The sequence below is a fragment of the Oryx dammah genome, unplaced genomic scaffold, assembly GCF_014754425.2.
Source record: "Oryx dammah isolate SB20612 unplaced genomic scaffold, SCBI_Odam_1.1 HiC_scaffold_28, whole genome shotgun sequence".
Classification (NCBI taxonomy): Eukaryota; Metazoa; Chordata; class Mammalia; order Artiodactyla; family Bovidae; genus Oryx; species Oryx dammah.
Genome location: NW_024070212.1, coordinates 95827270 through 95848420, shown reverse-complemented (window position 1 = coordinate 95848420; position 21151 = coordinate 95827270).

Sequence of the window (21151 nt, the reverse complement as noted above, 5' to 3'; positions counted from 1 at the left end):
GCCTGCTAGGCTCCTCTATCCATAGTATTGTCCCAGCAAGAATGCTGAAGAGGGTTGCCATGGCCCCCACCAGGGGGGATGGATCAAACTAATTTCTCCTGTGTCTCCTGGACTGCAGGCAGATTTTTTACTCATGAGCCACCAGGGAAACCATATCCCTCCTTAATGGGACACAAAGGATACAGCAGACAGGAGTTGGATGTTTTCCTGCCCCCAGGTAAGTTAGACTCTGAGAAAATACCAATAGGTTAGGTTCTGGTAAAATATTGTCTCTTGAGGGCAGGCCTTGCTAAGAAGAGCATATTTCAAAGTAGTTGTTCTTCCCCTCCTCCTGCTAAAAACACAATGGCATTTCCTCCAATATTCCCTGTGAGAGCCTAGTAAAAACCATGGAGATAAAACTCACAAAAGTGAGCTTTCTCATGATTGGGACCTCTTGGGGTTTTTAACTTTCAGACTTGTCCACACTGAGCCTGAAAGTGAAAGTGAAGTCGCTCAGTTGTGTCTGACTCTTTGTGACCCTTTGGACTTGTAGCCCACCAGGCTCCTCCGTCCATGGGATTTTCCAGGCAAGAATACTGGAGTGGGTTGCCATTTCCTTCTCCAGGAGATCTTCCCAACCCAGGGACTGAACCTGGGTCTCTGGCATTGCAGGCAGATGCTTTTACCATCTGAGCCACCAGGCTTCCCTGATAGCTCAGTTAGTAAAAAATCTACCTGCAATGCAGGAGATGCTGTTTTGATTTCTGGGTCAGGAAGATCCCCTGGAGAAGGGATAGGCTATGCACTCCACTATTCCTGGGCTTCCCTTGTGGCTCAACTGGTCAAGAATCCACCTGCAATGTGGGAGACCTGGGTTTGATCCCTGGGTTGGGACGATCCCTTAGAGAAGGAAACTGCTACCCACTCCAGTATTCTGGCCTGGAGAATTCCATAGACTGTGTAGTCCACGGGGTTGCAAAGAGTTGGACACGATGAGTGACTTTTACTTCAGTATCCGCTTATGTATTTCCCTAATTTGGGAAGGAGCAATTTGTTCTATTACCTCAATTCTCTGTTGGATCTAGGAAGAGTTGTTGACCTTCAGTTTTTTCAGTTTTTTACTTGATAGTAGGCCATAGTAATGACTTCCAAGCTCCTTACATTAGAATGGACACTATATACCTGCCCTAGGTTCTTTCCACAGCTGTGACTCAGTAAGAAGAGAGTGGACGCTCTTACCTGAAGTTGATATCATCACCTGTAGAAGAAGAAAGCTCACACAGGACCCAGAAAAAGAAGAGGATTTAAGCTTCCTCATGCCTGGAAAAAGAGACAAGTAGAAAGTCATAGACTGAGATATGAGGCCGGAAATGTCAGGATACTCAAAATTAAATCAAGATCATCAACAGGTCCAGCTTGGGACTCTCCTTTCAGAGTATAACCCCTCTCAGTATTCAGTAAAATGTCTGAATTTTGCCATGTCTCCCCACTTGGTTCTTATCAGCAGAGGCCTTCTTAATCGCTCTTTCCCATGAATTCACACTCTGCTTTTTCTCTCTTTCACTTTATGACCTAACTGACTAAATGAGCATTTTCTATGGCACATGTAACAAATGGAGCCAAAAAAAATATCCTAAGTGAATAAATCAGGGGAGGGAATAAAAAATGGCAAACACAAAAGCAAGAATTCTTAAATATGCGTGATAAAATAAGGAGAATGTTTTGGATTCATGTCCTTGAACAATTAAGATGAGATCAAATTATGGTGGCACTAAAATAGCTTGTCAACAATTTTATATGTTAATTATAAAAAAGAAATAGTGCTGATATGTTAGCTAGGTATCTTGTATTTTATCTGGCAACCCTCCTATAACTCATAGTCAGAAACATGTAGTTGGATTATGAAGTCAGTAAGTAAAAAAACAAACAAACATGAGAGGATAACAAGAAAAAAAAGGGGTTCAAATATTTATATATCTTTAAGGGAAATGTAAGGCTGTATTCACATCATAGCTGTGTGCTAAAAAATTGAGTTAAGAGCTAAAGGAAGAAGTTCCTCTGGTCATGGGAAACAAAATCTGTCTACTATTGAAACTAAACAAAATTTATCTACTGTTGAAATAAAAAATAAGAAAGTCCTATTTGGCCTTTATAAAGCCCATGTGAAAATATTTAAAGTAATTGTGCTTTAAATTTTATTATTGTACATATCTGATAGATATGACAAATGATTATCAGCCATGCTAATCTTTAAACAATTCACATCAATGGACAAAAGTAGGCAACTGGTTGGCATGACACCCAGAAAAACAGATTACAATTTCCAAAGGAATGTAATCTCTAAATGACTCATAGTTATTTTGGTATCTCCCTCTACTACCTCTCATTCCTATTTAGAATCATTAACTTAAAATTTGAATTTATGAAAGATAAATAGTCATTTTTAAAAGCAAGCTATGAAAGAAATAAAGGCACATGTTCAGACTTATGACAAATGTTCATGGTATTTTTATTTGTAATACTCAATAGCTGAAAATAGCTCAAAATTTTACATACAGATAAATGGATAAGCAAGTTGTGATATGTCCATATGATGTAATTAACTCAGTAATAAAAAGGGATGAATCATTTTTACACGTGTTTGAATTTTGAAAGGATAGTGCTGAGTTAAAGAAACCAGACAGAAAATTATACACATTATTCATTTAAAAAGTATTCAGTTTATTATATTTCAATTATTCCTCATTAAATTTTTTAATCTACTTTAAGAAATACAATTAAAACACTAGTAATACTCTTTTATGGGGTACTTATATATACCACATATACTTAAGGAAAGGATTTTGGTCACTGGGGATACCTACCATAGCATCTAAAGCATTGGCATCGCTGTAAGCTTTTTTGATGTCTTTAAAAACAGAGGCTAGGGAAGGGGTTCCATTTCTGGGACCCAGGGAAGATAGGACTGGTCTTTAATTTTCGGCAGTCAAAAAATGAAATATGAAAGCAGATCTTCCTTTTTTTTTTTTTTTAAGCTGCCCTGAATCTTCACTGTGGTTCATGGGTTTTATTTGCCCCATAGCATGTGGAATCTTAGTTCCCTGACCAGGGGTGGAACTGTATCCCCTGCAGTGGAAGGCAGATTCATAACCACTGGACCACTAGGGAAGTCCCCTAGATCTTCTCTTTTGAAACACTTCACTGTCTGTTACTTTTCTAAATCCACAAGTATCACTAGTCTCTGATGAAAGATTGGGAAAATACTGCACAATTAGAGCTAAAAGAACCCCTAACACCATGTTTAAGGAGGTGGAATATAGCCTTACCCCTATCTATCTTTCACAATCTGGTCACTAACTTGAGCTCTGGAATCCAGAAGAAATTTCTTCCTAGGTTCTTCATTAAGTTGTCTCAGTGTCCAAGAGTGAATCAGCCATGCTGCTGTACTGATAGTTGGTAAGAGAAACTACAAAGTGGGTCCTGTGTACCAGAGCGTCCACCTATTGCCTGCCAGCTGAACTTGATTTTATTCTAAATTGAAATCAATATCCTTTAATAGAGACAACAGCAAGGTGCCTGTTGTCTGTATTATAAAATCTCAAAACCACTTGCAGCTGCACCTTGCATCACCTGAGAGAACTCATGTGATCTTTGCAAGAGACGTGTATTGACATGACATGCCTTAGCCTGAAATGACATCTGAGCTCATCAGTCTTTATGTGTATTCTCCTGGATTTTCCCTTTACATCATGAGAATTCTGGGAAAATCTTAAGGGGAATTCTTTCTCTTATTAACAGACATATGCCATGCAAGTTACCTACATAAGCACAATTTAAAATTTCCTCTTACTCATCCAGCCCTACTGAATACTGTCTATTCTTCCCTACAACTGTTCTGTTTTCCTGCTGAAAACCATATTGCATTCAATTTAGACAAGGGCACAGGACAAACAGTGGAAAAATAATTTTCAAAGCTGTTTTTAGTAATGAAACAATGGAATTTTTAAATTAAGAGGAGCCTAGAGAAAGCTTAGACAGTCTGTGCTAGAAATTATCTGGTCCATAGGGGACTTTAATGATAGTGTTCTAAAAAGTACATGAACCTAGGTCACTAGTGCCACAAAGTACAGCTATACAATGAGGCTTATGAAGGACAGAAATTACAAGCTGATACAGGACCATGGACTAACCTCTAATTCTCCCTCTTTCATCGAAAGCTGTTCTGAGGCCAGGCACTGATGAACTGAAGGCAGCATGGATAGCGTTCCTCCTGTAACCCTCTGCTGTAATGCTCTACTTCTAAGACATGAGAAGTAGGAAGCATTCACGTGACTTTAGTCTTATATGCATGCTAAGTTGCTTCAGTCATGTCCGACTCTGTGGGACGCTATGGACTGTAGTCTGCTAGGCTTCTCTGTCCATGGCATTCTCCAGGCAAGAATACTGAAGTGGGGGGGGCGTGCCCTCCTCCAGGGAATCTTCCTGACCCAGGGGTCAAACCCAAGTCTGTAATAAGTCTGTGAATATGTCCTACAATAGCAGGTGGGTTTTTTTGTTTTTGTTTTTGTTTTTGTTTTACCACTAGTGCCACCTGGGAAGTACTGACTAGTTTTAGCCTGCTTTCTTGAGCTAACTCAGACCTTTTGAACCATTTCTGCTGAGCTACCAAAAGGAAGGTTTGGAAATGAGGGCCATCTAGACTTTTTCCTCTATATCTCTGACACTTGGAGGTTCAGTAAATATTTCTTCCCACTGTGTACACAGACTGGACTAATCTGTTTTTGGACCAGAGGAAAGTTTCACAAGGATTCAAAATTTGCTATTCTTTCATCCACGTAAACTTTAGGATTACCTAATAATTTTCAGTTAAAAAAACACTATTGGGATTTTGATTAAAGATAATTGACATATTAAGACTTCTGATCAATGATTATGGGTATTGCTCAACTTATTTGAGTCATTTTTATCTGATTACTAGCAAATGTAATAATCTTTTTGTTAGACATTAGGGGATTTCCCTTTGTGGAAAACACATAATAAAATTTTCTCTTAGATGAAGATCCTGGGAAACTGTCTCTAAAATGTGGAATTGGATATAGGAAGTTTAATTGGAGTATATACTTGGGATCAACACCAACAGTCAAGTGAGTGAAGTAGGATTTAGCAAGAACAGTTGTTGAACTGTGATGAAGCAACAATGAAGGTTGGTACCACAGGAAGTTGGGATGGTCCATTAGGGTTGCTCTATCATGAGGTGGGGTTGGGAGCTGTAGACCCTCATACGACTACAAGGACAGTCATTGGTACAGACTTTCCTTGTGCCTGAAGAGGATGCGTGACCTGTGACAAGGAAGCTTTGGTTTGCTTTGGTTGAGGACAACTCCAATGAAGGCACTTAGCAGAGAAACTGTAGTCACTGGCAACTTGGGAATTGCTGACTCAGTCTTGAAGGGAGATCTGGAGGGGCTACCAGAGCATCTGCTATATACCACCCCATGCACTGCTTGACCCATGTGCATTCAGTAGTAAATTAATCTAGAAGGCTGCATGCTGTCTTTTCCTAGTGAGCTTACAGCTGATCTTAGGGCCACAACTAACACCATCTCCCTCTTCTACTGCTTATTCTAGATTCCTCAACCTTTCAGCTGTTCTTCTCACAGCATCTCTGTGAGCCTATGTAGCTCAACTAATAATGAGCTTCTGATCCCTGAGATATGTAAGACCTTTATTACCACAACCTTCTCAAGTGATGAATGTTACATTTTACCATTTGCTATCAATATTTGACAACTTGGGTGTCAAGCAGCAAGAAGGAACTTTTGGAGGTCATGGAAAGGTTCTATACCTTGAATGTGGTCATGACTACAAGATAGAGATTTCTAAAAATGCCTCACACTGTATTTTAAAAAGGTGCATTTGCTGTATATAAATGGTATTTCAATAAAACTTTTTAAATTGAGAAATGGAGTAACAGATGAAGCTCTAATGGATTATCTGGCTGCCAGACTATGTAAATTATATACTAAGAACCTTAAGTGTTTGTTGAAATGACTCAGAAGACTTAGTTTATTAAAAATGGCTTTATTACAAAGGACATAATCCAGTAACAACAGAAGGACGTACACTGAAAAGAGTTTGGAATTCCCAGAAGTGGGCTTCTTGGTCTACCTGAAGGGTAGCCTCACACAGAACATGCATTGCCTCCAGATCTCAGATCACCACTGTGTTTGGTGAAGCATTCCAGGGCTAGAAAGCCCCAAATCTACCTATGGTGGGGGTCCCATATTGAACTGTTCACATAAATCTATTCCAGCTATGTGACTAGACTTAGGCTTTGAACCCTGACATTACCTACTCCCTGCCCCCACCAAAATCTGGTGCTAATCTTAAATAAGATTATCATTCCTAAGCAATGAAGACAGACTGATGCTTCTTGCTTTGTAACAACTTACAGACCCATGGTTTCAGAACACCATTTATCTTTAGTTGATAGATTTTACATTATTTACCAAGGGTCAATAGCTCTAGAGATAAGTATTCAGTCAATCCAGACCAGCTGAGATTAACTGATGCTGTAAACAAACACAGTCTTCCCTCCCTCTGTTGTATACCTCTTCCTGACGATAAGCATAAATTGCCCCTGTCAAGATAGTGGCAACTTTCCTCACCTGCTATTTACTTGGCCTGAGAAACCCAAACATTGGGTGGAACTTCTGATTCCGGCTATGATGAAGTAACAAAAATAGGACCTAAGATTAATAAACAACGATTAAACAAGAAAAATAAATAAAATACATGAAATAAATTTTAAGAAATGGATTTTTTTTATTGTGGAAACAGGCACAATAAAATCAATGAGGCAAGTTCTAAATCATCTAGGCTTCTGGGAGGCAAGATTTGATTACAGTTAGAGGAACAGAGAAAAGAAACAAAAGGCCTGGCTGAGTTGAGAAGATATAATAGATTTCAGGAAGGTAAGGTGGAAGGAAAAAGTAAGGATGAATTCCAGGAAGAAGGGATCCATGAAGGAAAAGAGCTACTGAAATCTTCAGTTAAAGCACCTTGAAAATTTCTGATTATTAAATAGTGCATGTATAAAGTAAAACACCACAAAACTGGGCAAAGGATGATTAATATTGCCTTACTACCAACACCAAAGGCACTACAAGAAAATTGCAGACCAAAATCCACTGTGAAAACTGATTCAAAAATCCTCAATACAATACTAGTCAATAGAGGCCAATAGCATATTAAATCCTATTAAATCCATATTAATCCTACATGATCAAGTAGGATTTATTCTTAGATTAAAGGGATGGTTCAATACAAAAAAATTGATCTAAATAATATACCATATTAACAAAATGAAAGGAGAAAAACCACACGATCATCTCAATTGCTACAGAAGAAATATACAACAAAATTCAAAATCCTCACATGATATAAAAAAACAACTAGAAAAAGAAGAAAACTGTCTCAACATAAAATATATGAAAACCCACAGTGAACATCATTCAGTTCAGTTCAGTTCAGTCACTCAGTCGTGTCCGACTCTTTGTGACCCCATGAATCGCAGCACGCCAGGCCTCCCTGTCCATCACCAACTCCCGGAGTTCACTCAGACTCACATCCATCGAGTCAGTGATGCCATCCAGCCATTTCATCCTCTGTCGTCCCCTTCTCCTCCTGCCCCCAATCCCTCCCAGCATCAGAGTCTTTTCCAATGAGTCAGCTCTTCTCATGAGGTGGCCAAAGCACTGGAGTTTCATATTCAGTGGTAAAAGATGGAAAACCTTTCCTCTAACATCAGGAACAAGGTAAGGATGTCTTTGGGACTTCTGTAAAATGGTAGATCAGCAGTAAAATAATCTGCTTGCCAATTTGGGAGACATGTATTCAATCCCTGGGTTGGGAAGTTCCCCTGGAGAGGGAAGTGGCAACCCTACTCCAGTGTTCTTGCCTGGGAAGCCACATAGGCAGAGGAGCTTGGTGCGCTTCTGTACTGGCAGATGTATTCTTTACCAGTGTGTAATCTGGGAAACCTGTGTATATACCACTTACATCTTTTGTCTATTGATGGATACTTGGATTGTTTCCAAATCTTCAGCATAGTGCCTAGTTCACAATGTAGTATTGTGCTCTTCAAATTTTGTTGAAAGGATAGACCTCATGTTAAGTTGTCTGACCACAAACACACTCACACAAAATTAAACATAAAACAAAGGGACACAGAGAAACTTTGGGAAGTACTGGATACGTCTGTTACCTTGATTGTGGTGATGGAATCACAGGGGTTGGGGTTTGTTTGAACTCATCAAATTGTACTCATTAAATATGTTCAGTTCTTTGTATGTCAATTAGACTTCATTAAAGCTCTTTTAAAAAAGAAAAAGAGTTAATGATTAAAGTACAAGTGCTCTTTCTCCTAAGCTATTGACAGAAATGTTGCCTCTCAATACTGACAAAGATTCTTTGCTTGATCTAACATTAGTCAGGGTCATGAGGCTTTCCTAGGCCCATCTGTGCACTTCCTTATAAAATTTCATTTTACCAGGAACCTTGCTAAATCAGTTTAACCAGAATCCCCACACCTCCCTCATTATCCAATAGCCTCAATGTCTGACCAGGTTCCTCATCCCCCACCATTACCTGTATCATGCCTGATCACCTTGACCTGTCTTCATTCAGCAAAAATCCCTTGTCAGATTTCCCCTTACTCCTGATGTTTCCTCTTAGTGCTTTTGTTCTCTGATTTCCACCCTGCTGCTTGGCAATAAGTTCCCACTTGCCCCTGCTGAATTTGGAGTTGAGCCCAATCTTTCTCCCCCACTGTAAAATTCCATTCCACCCTACTTGATGGTCCTGCAGAAAGAATGTATCACCATCTTTAACAAGTATCATTCAATAGTTTTGGTACCATGGTGGCTCCCTTGGAGAGAGAGTTTGGGGCTTAATCCTAGTGGTCTTCAATATTTTGTTCACATAGCCTCTAAAAGGATTTAAGTAATTCTGTAATCCCTTGAGAGCATCCTAGGTGGTTCAGCAGTAAAGGATCGGCCTGCCAGTTCTTTGGCAAAGGCAGCAGATGATCTAACCAGTTTAGATGTTGCTGTAAAAGTATTTTTAAGATATGATTAACATTTAAATCAGTAAGCTTAAAGAAAAGAAGACTACCCTCCACAGTGTGAGTAGGCCTTATTCAATCAGTCGAAGACCTTAAGAACTAAAACTAAGATTTCCCAAAGAAGAAAAAATCTGGCTCATTGCTGTAATCTAAAAACCCTGCTTCTGTTTCCAGTTTGCAGAACTATCCAGCAGATTTTGGACTCAAGACAGCAATGTCAGCTCTTCCTCAGATCTCTAGCCTGCTGGTTTGCCTCACAGATTTTGAACTTGCCAGTCTCCACAGCAATCTCCTGACTCAGTTCCTCTAGTATATATATTTATACACAGATATTCATATATATGTGTATTATATATATGATAAACTAATTCAGTTCAGTTCAGTTCAGGCGCTCACTCGTGTCCGACTCTTTGTGACCCATGAATTGCAGCACGCCAGGCCTCCCTGTCCATCACCAACTCTCGGAGTTCACTCAAACGCACGTCCATCGAGTCGGTGATGTCATCCAGCCATCTCATCCTATCAAAAATGGAAATTAATATAATTACCTCTCCCTGACCCAAATGATAGAATTCCTTAAAATCGCTGAGCCCAAAGCTAAAATCCTAAAAATAACCTTGCTTCATTTGCTAAATTAGCAGTTTCTCTCTCTATTAGTCATTTGGAGACCTGAGTTTGATATCTTTTATTATATTTTTACAGGTATAAGTGCTAATAAAAGTTTCCAAAAAACAAGCAATATCCCTCCATTTCTAAAACTCTGCTGGAGAAGAGAAACTAAGCCAGAAGCTACTTCTTCAGAGAGATACAATTGATGAATCTTTGACAATACTAATCATGGGGAAAAAAGTAAATATGAATAAACAATATTAAGAATGGAAATCACAATGTAATTGCAAAGTCAAGAAAAAATAAATGTAATAAGATTGAAGCAATGATTGTATACTAACATATTTGAAAATAGATGAAATGAGAAAATTCACAGGAAACAATCAACAGATTATGGCAGAGACTACCATTTTTCCTACAATATTTGTTATCTTGTCCTTCTATCTCATTAGAACATTTGTGTTTTTTTTAAGTGAATACATAGCCCAATGAAATATAAACCACATTATTCAGCAACCTTTGTAGTCCTGTAGACAGATGAGACAATTAAATATAAGGGTTAATGATGAATTATCCACAGAAAGAGGATTTCTCTTTACTTTGGTTCAGGTATTTTTATGAACTACATGGAAAAACAATACAATTGAAGAGATAACTGGTGATTGTGAAATGGACTTCTTGCCTTAGTGGAGAGAGAGAAAAAAAGACATTGCCATCCTGTTTAAGCCATGACCACCTGGAGTTTGCAGTAACCTGCATCTAAACCTAATCCTAGAAAAAAACAAAATTGATGAACTGGATTTCATCAAAATTAAAAACTTCTTATCAACAATACCATTAAGAAACTAATTGAAAAGACTTCAGTCAGAAGAAAGTATTTGCAATATATACATCTGACAAAGGGTTTGCATCCAGAATATATGAATAACTTTTACAACTCAATAAAAAATTTTAAAACAACCCAATTGAAAAAGATTTAAACAAACACTTCAGAAAAGAAGATATATGAATGGCCAATAAGCATGCTAAAATGTATGCAATATTACTAGGTATTAGGGAATTGCAAAGTAAACTACATTGAGATTTCACCTCAGAGTCACTGCAACAGCTAAAATAAAAACACTGACAACACAACACGTTCCCAAGGATGTGATAACTGGAACTTCTATATACTGCTGTTGTGTCCAAGACTGGCAGTTTCTACTGAAGTATATATCTACCCAATAACTCAAAAATTTCTCCCCCAAGGCATTAATCCAAGAGAAGTGAAAACACATCTACAAATCTCTTTGTATAAGAATGTTCATAGTAGTTGCATGGTCAGGCCACTCAGGATGGCTGTTCTCTTGCCCTCTGCACCTCTCCTCTGCTCCACCAGTGTTTGCTCTAGCTATTGCTTAGTTACATGACTGACCTTCTTACTAGCCCCAGGTCCCAGCTAATGATTGTTCCAGCTTTAGATCAGACACTCTCCTATGCTTCTCAAAAGGATGGTTAGGGGCATGCCTCTCTGCTGTTTCCCTGGTAAACAATGAGCCCACTAGATATCAATTGCCACTATAACTGATAACCTCCCCCTGCCATCAGACTTCCCTTGTGGCTCAGCTGGTAAAGAATCTGCTTGCCATGCAGGAGATACAGTTTCAACCCTTGGGTCAGGAAGATCCCCTGGAGAAGGGAATGGCTACCCACTTCAGTACTGTTGCCTGGAGAATTCCATGGACAAAGGAGCCTGGTGGGCTACAGTCCACGGGGTCTGAAAGAGTCAGGCACAACTGAGCGACTAACATTTTCACTTTCCCCCTGCCACCAGGAGTGAAGTCTGTCCCCATGTCTTGCCTTGCCATCCACATTACATGGTGGAGTGTGGCTCTAGGACCTTCCTTCAGACATGTAAGCTCCCCCATTCATTAAACCATTGATATTTCTGTTGCTGACTCTGGGCTCTTTCTTCAGTCTTGAAGCTGGGTAAGCACAGCCCTTGTAGTCCTGTCAAAAACCAGAAACAGTCCAAGTGCTCATCAAAAAGTAAACAGATAAACTGTGGTGTACGGATAAAGGAAATGTGCTGTAGGGCACAATGAACAAGCATAAGCATTTTTCAAAATTCTTTGAACTGCACACATGATTTATTTGTTGCACTGTAGTGTTAAACCTTGATTATAAACAAGAGAATGATTCTATTGATTATCCTCATTGTTAAGGGTGGGGAAAGATAAATTAATTGATAATCAGTTGGCCTGGGATGGGAATTTTTCTAACTCCCCCTAATTTTTTCCTTCCCTGGGGACGTTTACCTGTCTCTACATGTTAAAATCTCCTTGACATTTAACAGAGCTCATTCCTAAGGTATAAGTGGGAAAGACAAAGGATAAAGAGGAAAATACTGAGCCAGGGAAATCTTAGAAAATTTTATTTTTGAATATTGGCCAAAAGCAATAGTAAAACATGGTAAGTTGTTCATATATGAAAAGATTCACTATAAAGAAAATCTCAAGGAATTGCAAACATGAAACAAAACAAAAAACTCCTGGAACTGATAAGCAGGGATAGCAAGGTTGTACGATATATGGTTAATATCCAGAAATCAACTGCTTTTGATTCTATCTTTGCCATTCCTTGGGAATATGTAATTATCTAAAAATTAAGATTCTAAAGTGGGAAATTTTATCTACTCTCATAAACTACAAATATCTGTAATCTTGCCTACTTTTGATAACTGGAATGCTGATAATCCATCAAATGACATCAAAAATTGCTGCTCCACCCTATGAGATTTATTGATGGGACATAAGCCAAGAAACCCACAAAAATATCTGAAAAATGAGGTAATTTATTTTAAAATCATCTTATACTGAAACACATGCACATCTGTAGCCCTCTCTCTCAAAGAAAATTACTAGTAATGTAAGCAGCTTTTGGCAGGATGTAGTTCTTTGCAGGAAAGAGCTCTTTACAGAAGGCCCCTTTGTCTTGTCACTAACCTTAAACCAGGCACCTCTGGCTCTACTCATCTCCAGCCTAAAAGCAACTTTCAAATATTTTGATCATACAATGCCTTGACTAATCTATTGGTTCTTTCCATAGGTCAAAGTAGAAATGAAGAATAAATAATTAACAGATGACTAGATCTTTTCTCTAGATCCCCTTCAGTAATTTTGGCAACAAACCGTGTGAACAAGACAGAATCTAAAGAAAAGTCACAAGAAATTGACAAGCCTACACAGAGTGGGGGATGGAGTCTGCGTTGACCCCATCTCAGTGATTAACTGAGACTGTTACTGAATTCGAGCTCACTCTGCTAGCCACATGAGAGGCCAATAAATCTGAGGGACGAGGTACTGAGGCAAAGAATATGGCTATTTGGAAAGTCGGCTGACCTAGGAGATGGCAGACAAAGTTTGTCGGAGTCCAGATGCCAGGTTCTTTTATGGGTCAGAGACAGAGGCAATGAACAACTTAAGTAAAAAGGCAGAATAGAGAGAGAGGGGCAGTGAGGAACTAAAGTCAAAAGAGTCCTCAGTCTGGCAAAACATCTCAGGGAAGGGCTAGCCTTTGGAAGGGGGTGTGTTAATCTCTTCTATTCGCAGGTGGGCAGGGTCAGATTATCTTTCTGAACCAAGGCACTTTAGTTTACAATCAGGCAGAGGGGCGGGGTCTTCTGAGGCAAGTTGTTATGTATGATTGTAATAACAAAACAACGAAAAGCAAATCAAAGAAACAGCTTCCAACATGGAGTCAGAATTGGCTTCTTACTGACTCAATGGACATGAGTTTGAGAAAACTCCAGGAGATGGTGAAGGACTGGGAAGCCTGGCATGCTGCAGTTCATGGGGTTGCAAAGAGTTGGACGTGGCTGAGGGACTGAACAACAACAAGAAGACTGCTTTCCCTTTTCCCTTTAAAAAACTTTCATGACAAAGCAGAATCTTCAGAAGTAGTTTTTTTGGGGGACATTGAGTCCATCATCTCCCCAGATTGCTGGAATTCTGGCTAAAAGCAACTTTGCTTTCCACCAACAACTTCTTCTCAGGTATTGATTTTCCAGCAGCAAGCAGCCAGTCCTAATATGGTATGAGTGAACTTCCTGATGTTCAAGCTGGTTTTAGAAAAGGCAGAGGAACCAGAGATCAAATTGCCAACATCCGTTGGATCATGGAAAAAGCAAGAGAGTTCCAGAAAAACATCTATTTCTGCTTTATTGACTATGCCAAAGCCTTTGACTGTGTGGATCACAATAAACTGTGGAAAATTCTTCAAGAGATGGGAATACCAGACCACCTGACCTGCCTCTTGAGAAATCTGTATGCAGGTCAGGAAGCAACAGTTAGAACTGGACATGGAACAACAGACTGGTTCCAAATAGGAAAAGGAGTGCGTCAAGGCTGTATATTGTCACCCTGCTTATTTAACTTCTATGCAGAGTACATCATGAGAAACGCTGGACTGGAAGAAACACAAGCTGGAATCAAGATCGCCACGAGAAATATCAATAGCCTCAGATATGCAGCTGACACCACCCTTATGGCAGAAAGTGAAGAGGAACTCAAAAGCCTCCTGATGAAAGTGGAAGAGGAGAGTGAAAAAGTTGGCTTAAAGCTCAACATTCAGGAAATGAAGATAATGGTATCTGGTTCCATCACTTCTTGGGAAATAGATGGGGAAACAGTGGAAACAGTGTCAGACTTTATTTTTTTGTGCTCCAAAATCACTGCAGATGGTGATTGCAGCTATGAAATTAAAAGACGCTTACTCCTTGGAAGAAAAGTTATGATCAACCTAGATAGCATATTCAAAAGCAGAGACATTACTTTGCCGACTAAGGTCCGTCTAGTCAAGGCTATGGTTTTTCCAGTAGTCATGTATGGATGTGACAGTTGGACTGTGAAGAAGGCTGAGCACTGAAGAATTGGTGCTTTTGAACTGTGGTGTTGGAGAAGACTCTTGAGAGTCCCTTGGACTGCAAGGAGATCCAACCAGTCCATTCTGAAGGAGATCAGCCCTGGGATTTCTTTGGAAGGAATGATGCTAAAGCTGAAACTCCAGTACTTTGGCCACCTCATGAGAAGAGTTGACTCACTGGAAAAGACTTTGATGCTGAGAGGGATTGGGGGCAGGAGGAGAAGGGGACGACAGAGGATGAGATTGCTGGATGGCATCACGGACTCGATGGACATGAGTCTGAGTGAACTCTGGGAGTTGGTGATGGACAGGGAGGCCTGGCGTGCTGTAATTAATGGAGTCGCAAAGAGTCAGACAGGACTGAGTGACTGAACTGAACTGAACTGAACATTTTAGTAAGTGTTTCCCTGGTGGTTCAGGTGGTAAAGAATCTGCCTGTAATGCAGGAGACCTAGGTTGGATCCCTGGGTCAGGAAGATCCCTTGGGAAGGAAATGGCAACCCACTCCAGTATTCTTGCCCAGAGAATTCCATGAACAGAGGAGCCTGGTGAGCTACAGTCCATGGGGTTGCAAAGAGTTGGATATGATTACATAACATTTTGGCATATTTTCCTGAGTGCTTACAAAACTTCAGCGTGCATGGGAATCACCTAGAGAACTTGTTAAAAGACATACCACTGGGTTCCACCCAGAGAGTAGGTGGAGTTTCTGATTCAGTAGATATAGGCAGGTGGAGTCCAAGAAGTTCCAGGTAGTGGTGATAATATTTATGGATATCGAGATCACAACTTTAGAATGACTGATAAACACCATAATTATATTTTCCAAAATAAAACTAAACTGAGAAATAATACAAAGATTAAGGCAGATTGTGAATTAAAATGTCATTGCAACGTTTTAGTCACTCAGTCATGTCTGACTCTTTGTGACCCCATGGACTGTAGCCTGCCAGGCTCCTCAGTCCATGGAATTCTCCAGGCAAGAATACTGGAATGGGTTGTCATTCCCTTCTTCAGGGGATCTTCCCAACCCAGGGATCAAACCCAGGTCTCCTGCATTGCAGGCAAATTCTTTACCATCTGAACTATCAGGAAAGCCCTTATAAATCACTGGTATAAGATAAAGTTAGCATATATCAGTGGGCGGGTGATTCATGACTCTAGCCTTTAGGCATATGACATAGAGTCAGACAACTGCTAAATTTACCTCCACTGAGAACACCTATGGTCCACTGGAGAAGGGAATGGCAAACCACTTCAGCATTCTTGCCTTGAGAACCCCATGAACAGTATGAAAAGGCAAAATGATGGGATACTGAAAGAGGAAATCCCCAGGTCAGTAAGTGCCCAATATGCTACTGGAGATCAGTGGAGAAATAACTCCAGAAAGAATGAAGGGATGGAGCCAAAGCAAAAATAATACCCCGTTGTGGGTGTGACTGGTGATAGAAGCAAGGTCCGATGCTATAAAAAGCAATATTGCATAGGAACCTGAAATGTCAGGTCCAAAAATCAAGGCAAATTGGAAGTGGTCAAACAGGAGATGGCAAGAGTGAACGTTGACATTTTAGGAATCAGCGAACTAAAATGGACTGGAATGGGTGAATTTAACTCAGATGACCATTATATCTACTACTGCGGGCAGGAATCCCTCAGAAGAAATGGAGTAGCCATCATGGTCAACAAAAGAGTCTGAAATGCAGTACTTGGATACAATCTTGGATACAAAAAGGACGGAATGATCTCTGTTCGTCTCCAAGGCAAACCAATCAATATCACAGTAATCCAAGACTATGCCCCAACCAGTAATGCTGAAGAAGCTGAAGTTGAATGGTTCTATGAAGACCTACAAGACCTTTGAGAACTAACACCCAAAAAAGATATCCTTTTCATTATAGGGCACTGGAAATGCAAAAGTAGGAAGTCAAGAAACACCTGGAGTAACAGGCAAATTTGGCTTTGGAGTACAGAATGAAGCAGGGCAAAGGCTAATAGAGTTTTGCCAAGAGAACACACTGGTCATAGCAAACACCGTCTTCTAATAACACAGGAAAAGACTCTATACATGGACATCACCAGATGGTCAGCACCGAAATCAGATTGATTATATTCATTGTAGCCAAAGATGGAGAAGCTCTCCATACAGTCAGCAAAAACAAGACTAGGAGCTGACTGTGGCTCAGATCATGAACTCCTTATTGCCAAATTGAGATTTAAAGTGAAGAAAGTAGGGAAAACCACTAGACCACTCAGGTACGACCTAAATCAAATCCATTATGATTATACAGTGGAAGTGAGAAATAGATTTAAGGGACTAGATCTGATAGACAGAGTGCCTGATGAAATATGGACAAAAGTTTGTGACATTGTACAGGAGACAAGGATCAAGACCATCCCCATGGAAAAGAAATGCAAAAAAGCAAAATGGCTGTCTGAGGAGGCCTTACAAATAGCTGTGAAAAGAAGGGAAGTGAAAAGCAAAGGAGAAAAGAAAAGATATAAGCATCTGAATGCAGAGTTCCAAAGAATACCAAGGAGAGATAAGAAAGCCTTCCTCAGCAATCAATGCAAAGAAATAGAGGAAAACAACAGAATGGGAAAGACTAGAGATCTTTTTGAGAAAATTAGAGATACTAAGGGAATATTTCATGCAAAAATGGGCTTGATAAAGGACAGAAATGGTATGGACCTAACAGAAGCAGAAGATATTAAGAAGAGGTGGCAAGAATACACAGAAGAACTGTACAAAAAAGAGCTTCACGACCCAGATAATCATGATGGTGTGATCACTCACCTAGAGCCAGACATTCTGGAATGTGAAGTCAAGTGGGCCTTAGAAAGCATCACTACGAACAAAGCTAGTTGAGGTGATGGAATTCCAGTTGAGCTATTTCAAATCCTGAAAGATGATGCTGTGAAAGTGCTGCACTCAATATGCCAGCAAATTTGGAAACCTCAGCAGTGGCCACAGGACTGGAAAAGGTCAGTTTTCATTCCAATGCCAAAGAAAGGCAATGCCAAAGAATGCTCAAACAATTGCACTCATCTCACACGCTAGTAAAGTAATGCTCAAAATTCTCCAAGCCAGGCTTCAGCAGTACATGAACCGTGAACTTCCAGATGTTCAAGCTGGTTTTAGAAAAGGCAGAGGAACTGTTGTAGCCACACATTCCGGGAAACAAACTCACTCAGAAGGACAATGCAGATAGTGGAGTGCAGTTTATTACACCAGCAAGCCCAGGGCAGAGTCTCCTCTTAGCCAAAGACCCTGATCAGTTTTTGTGAAAACCTTATATACCCTAAATGTACTTGCTGAAACCCAGCTCCCCAAATTCCTTGAAACTAGTCTGGACAAGGTAAAAGAGAGATACGATCAAAGTTAACCTATGATTCATGTGTCACAAGACTAGATAAACAGTGGATATTTTAAATAGGCCTGTGGTCATATCCTGATAAACATAATAGAATTTACCACTTTGTTCTGTTACAGAGACAATTAGCATATTCTTTTAGGCAACGGAGAGTTCAAGTATGAGTCCTGAGGATCTTTTATCGGGGGGAGCTGGTTTTCCATTGGTGTGCTATTTCTATAGACACTGGGCACAAAGTTCAGAGTCCATTGGGAGGGTGACCATGCATGTAGCCTAATGTTTGCAGCCTGGCCTAAGACGGAGTCCAGCTCTGTCTGTTTCCTCCTTCAGAACCAGAGATCAAATTGCCAACATCCACTGGATCATCGAAAAAGCAAGAGAGTTCCAGAAAAACATCTATTTCTGCTTTATTGACTATGCTAAAGCCTTTGACTGGGTGGATCACGTAAAACTGTGGAAAATTCTGAAAGAGATGGGAATACCAGATCACCTGACCTGCCTGCCCCTTGAGAAATCTGTATGCAGGTCAGGAAGCAACAGTTGGAACTGGACATGGGACAACAGACTGGTTCCAAATAGGAAAAGGAGTAAGTCAAGGCTGTATATTGTCACCCTGCTTATTTAATTTATATGCAGAGTACATCATGAGAAACGCTGGACTGGAAGAAACACAAGCTGGAATCAAGATTGCCACGAGAAATATCAATAGCCTCAGAAATGCAGATGACACCACCCTTATGGCAGAAAGTGAAGAGGAACTCAAAAGCCTCTTGATGAAAGTGAAAGAGGAGAGTGAAAAAGTTGGCTTAAAGCTCAACATTCAGAAAACGAAGATGATGGCATCCAGTCCCATCACTTCATGGGAAATAGATGGGGAAACAGTGGAAACAGTGTCAGACTTTATTTTTTTGGGCTCCAAAATCACTGCAGATGGTGATTGCAGCCATAAAATTAAAAGATGCTTACTCCTTGGAAGAAAAGTTATGACCAACCTAGATAGCATATTGAAAAGCAGAGACATTACTTTGCCAACAAAGGTCCGTCTAGTCAAGGCTATGGTTTTTCCTGTGGTCATGTATGGATGTGAGAGTTAGACTGTGAAGAAAGCTGAGCACCAAAGAATTGATGCTTTTGAAGTGTGGTGCTGGAGAAGACTCTTGAGAGTCCCTTGGACTGCAAGGAGATCCAACCAGTCCAGCCTAAAGGAGATCAGTCCTGGATGTTCATTGGAAGGACTGATGCTGAAGCTGAAACTTCAATACTTTGGCCACCTCATGCGAAGAGTTGACTCATTGGGAAAGACCCTGATGCTGGGAGGGATTGGGGGCAGGAGGAGAAGAGGACGACATTGGATGAGATGGATAGATAGCTTCACCGACTCGATGGACATGAGTTTGGGTAAACTCCGGGAGTTGGTGAGGGACAGGGAGGCCTGGTGTGCTGCTATTCATGGGGTAGCAAAGAGTCGGACTCCAAATGCCCGGCTCTTTTCTCTGGTTCCAGTCTTAACTGAATTTTCCCTGTGGGAAGGGATTTGATTTCCACCTTCTTCTAAACCGAGACAGTTGTAGCACAGAACTAGAAAGTGCAAATTCCTAAAGTTTGTCCCAGATAGCACCTGTTTTTGTCCCATATCCGTTTATGAAATGATAACAAGCTGTGTAGACAGCTGCCACAAAGGGTAGAGATGGTCAGAAAAAGACCCCCCTGATGAGAAGAACTGACTCATTGGAAAAGACCTTGATGCTGAGAAAGACTGAGGGCAGGAGGAGACGGAGATGACAGAGGATGAGAAGGTTGGATGGCATCACCTACTTCAGTTCAGTTCAGTCGCTCAGTCACGTCTGACTCTTTGCAACCCCATGGACTGCAGCATGCCAGGCTTCCCTGTCCATCATCAACTTCCGAAGACTGGCGTGCTGCAGTTCATGGGGCCCCAAAGAGTTAGACACGACTTAACAACTGAACAACAACAACAACATACAGATTTTTAATTTTTGAGACTTACAGAAAGTCAGCATTTTGAGGAGTTTCAGAATATTTCAGGGAGATAGTTGGTGTCCCCAAAGTTTCAGAGAAATACAGAAAACTCTAGATATTTACATATTTCAGAGAGATATTGAGAGAGTTGATCAGAAAATGTGAAAAAATCAGAGAAAGATTGAGATACTTCCCTGACACACTGACTCCTATATGCCGGGAATGTCTCAGAGAACTTTTGACATCTTGCTGCAATTGAAAAACCCCATGAATCCCTCATCTCTCTACGGATATTGTCTGTGGGAGTTTAGCTTTGATCATGGGTGTGAGAGGGAGTGAAGAAAGAATTCTCACCTATTGGTGCCTCACCTATTAGAACTAAAGAGCCTCTTGAGAGAATGAAAAAGCTGGCTTAAAACTCAACATTCAAAAAACTAAGATCATAGCATCTGGTCCCATCACTTCATGCCAAATGGGAAAACAATGAAAACAGTGACAGACTTTATTTTCTTGGGCTCCAAAATCACTGCAGATAGTGACTGACTACAGCCATGAAATTAAAAGATGCTTGCTCCTTGGAGGAAACGCTATGACCAACCTAGACAGCATATTAAAAATCAGAGACATTACTTTGCCAATAAAGGTCTGTCTAGTCAAAGCTATGGTTTTTCCAGTAGTCAGGTATGGATGCGAGAGTTGGACCATGAAGAAGGCTGAATGCCAAAGAATTGATGCTTTTGAACTGTGGTATTGGAGAAGACTCTTGAGACTCCCTTGGACTGCAAGGAGATCAAACCAGTCAATTGTAAAGGAAATCAACTCTGAATATTCATTGGAAGGACTGGTGCTGAAGCTGAAACTCCAATGTTTTGGCCACTAGATGCGAACAGCTGAGTCACTGAAAAAGACCCTGATGCTGGGCAAGATTGAAGAAGGGGACGACAGAGGATGAGGTGGTTGAATGGCATCACTGACTCAATGGACATGAGTTTGAGCAAGTTCTAGGAGATGGTGAAGGATGGGGAAGCCTTATGTGCTGCAGCCCATGTGGTGGCAAAGAGTCAGACGTGGCTGAGCTGAGCAACTGAACAAAAGTTTAGTTCAACCTCCTGGGTTTTTCTGCCCAGGATGGTGGGATGGAAGATGCTAAAATTTGTCCTATGTCTCCTTCTTGTGGTCATCT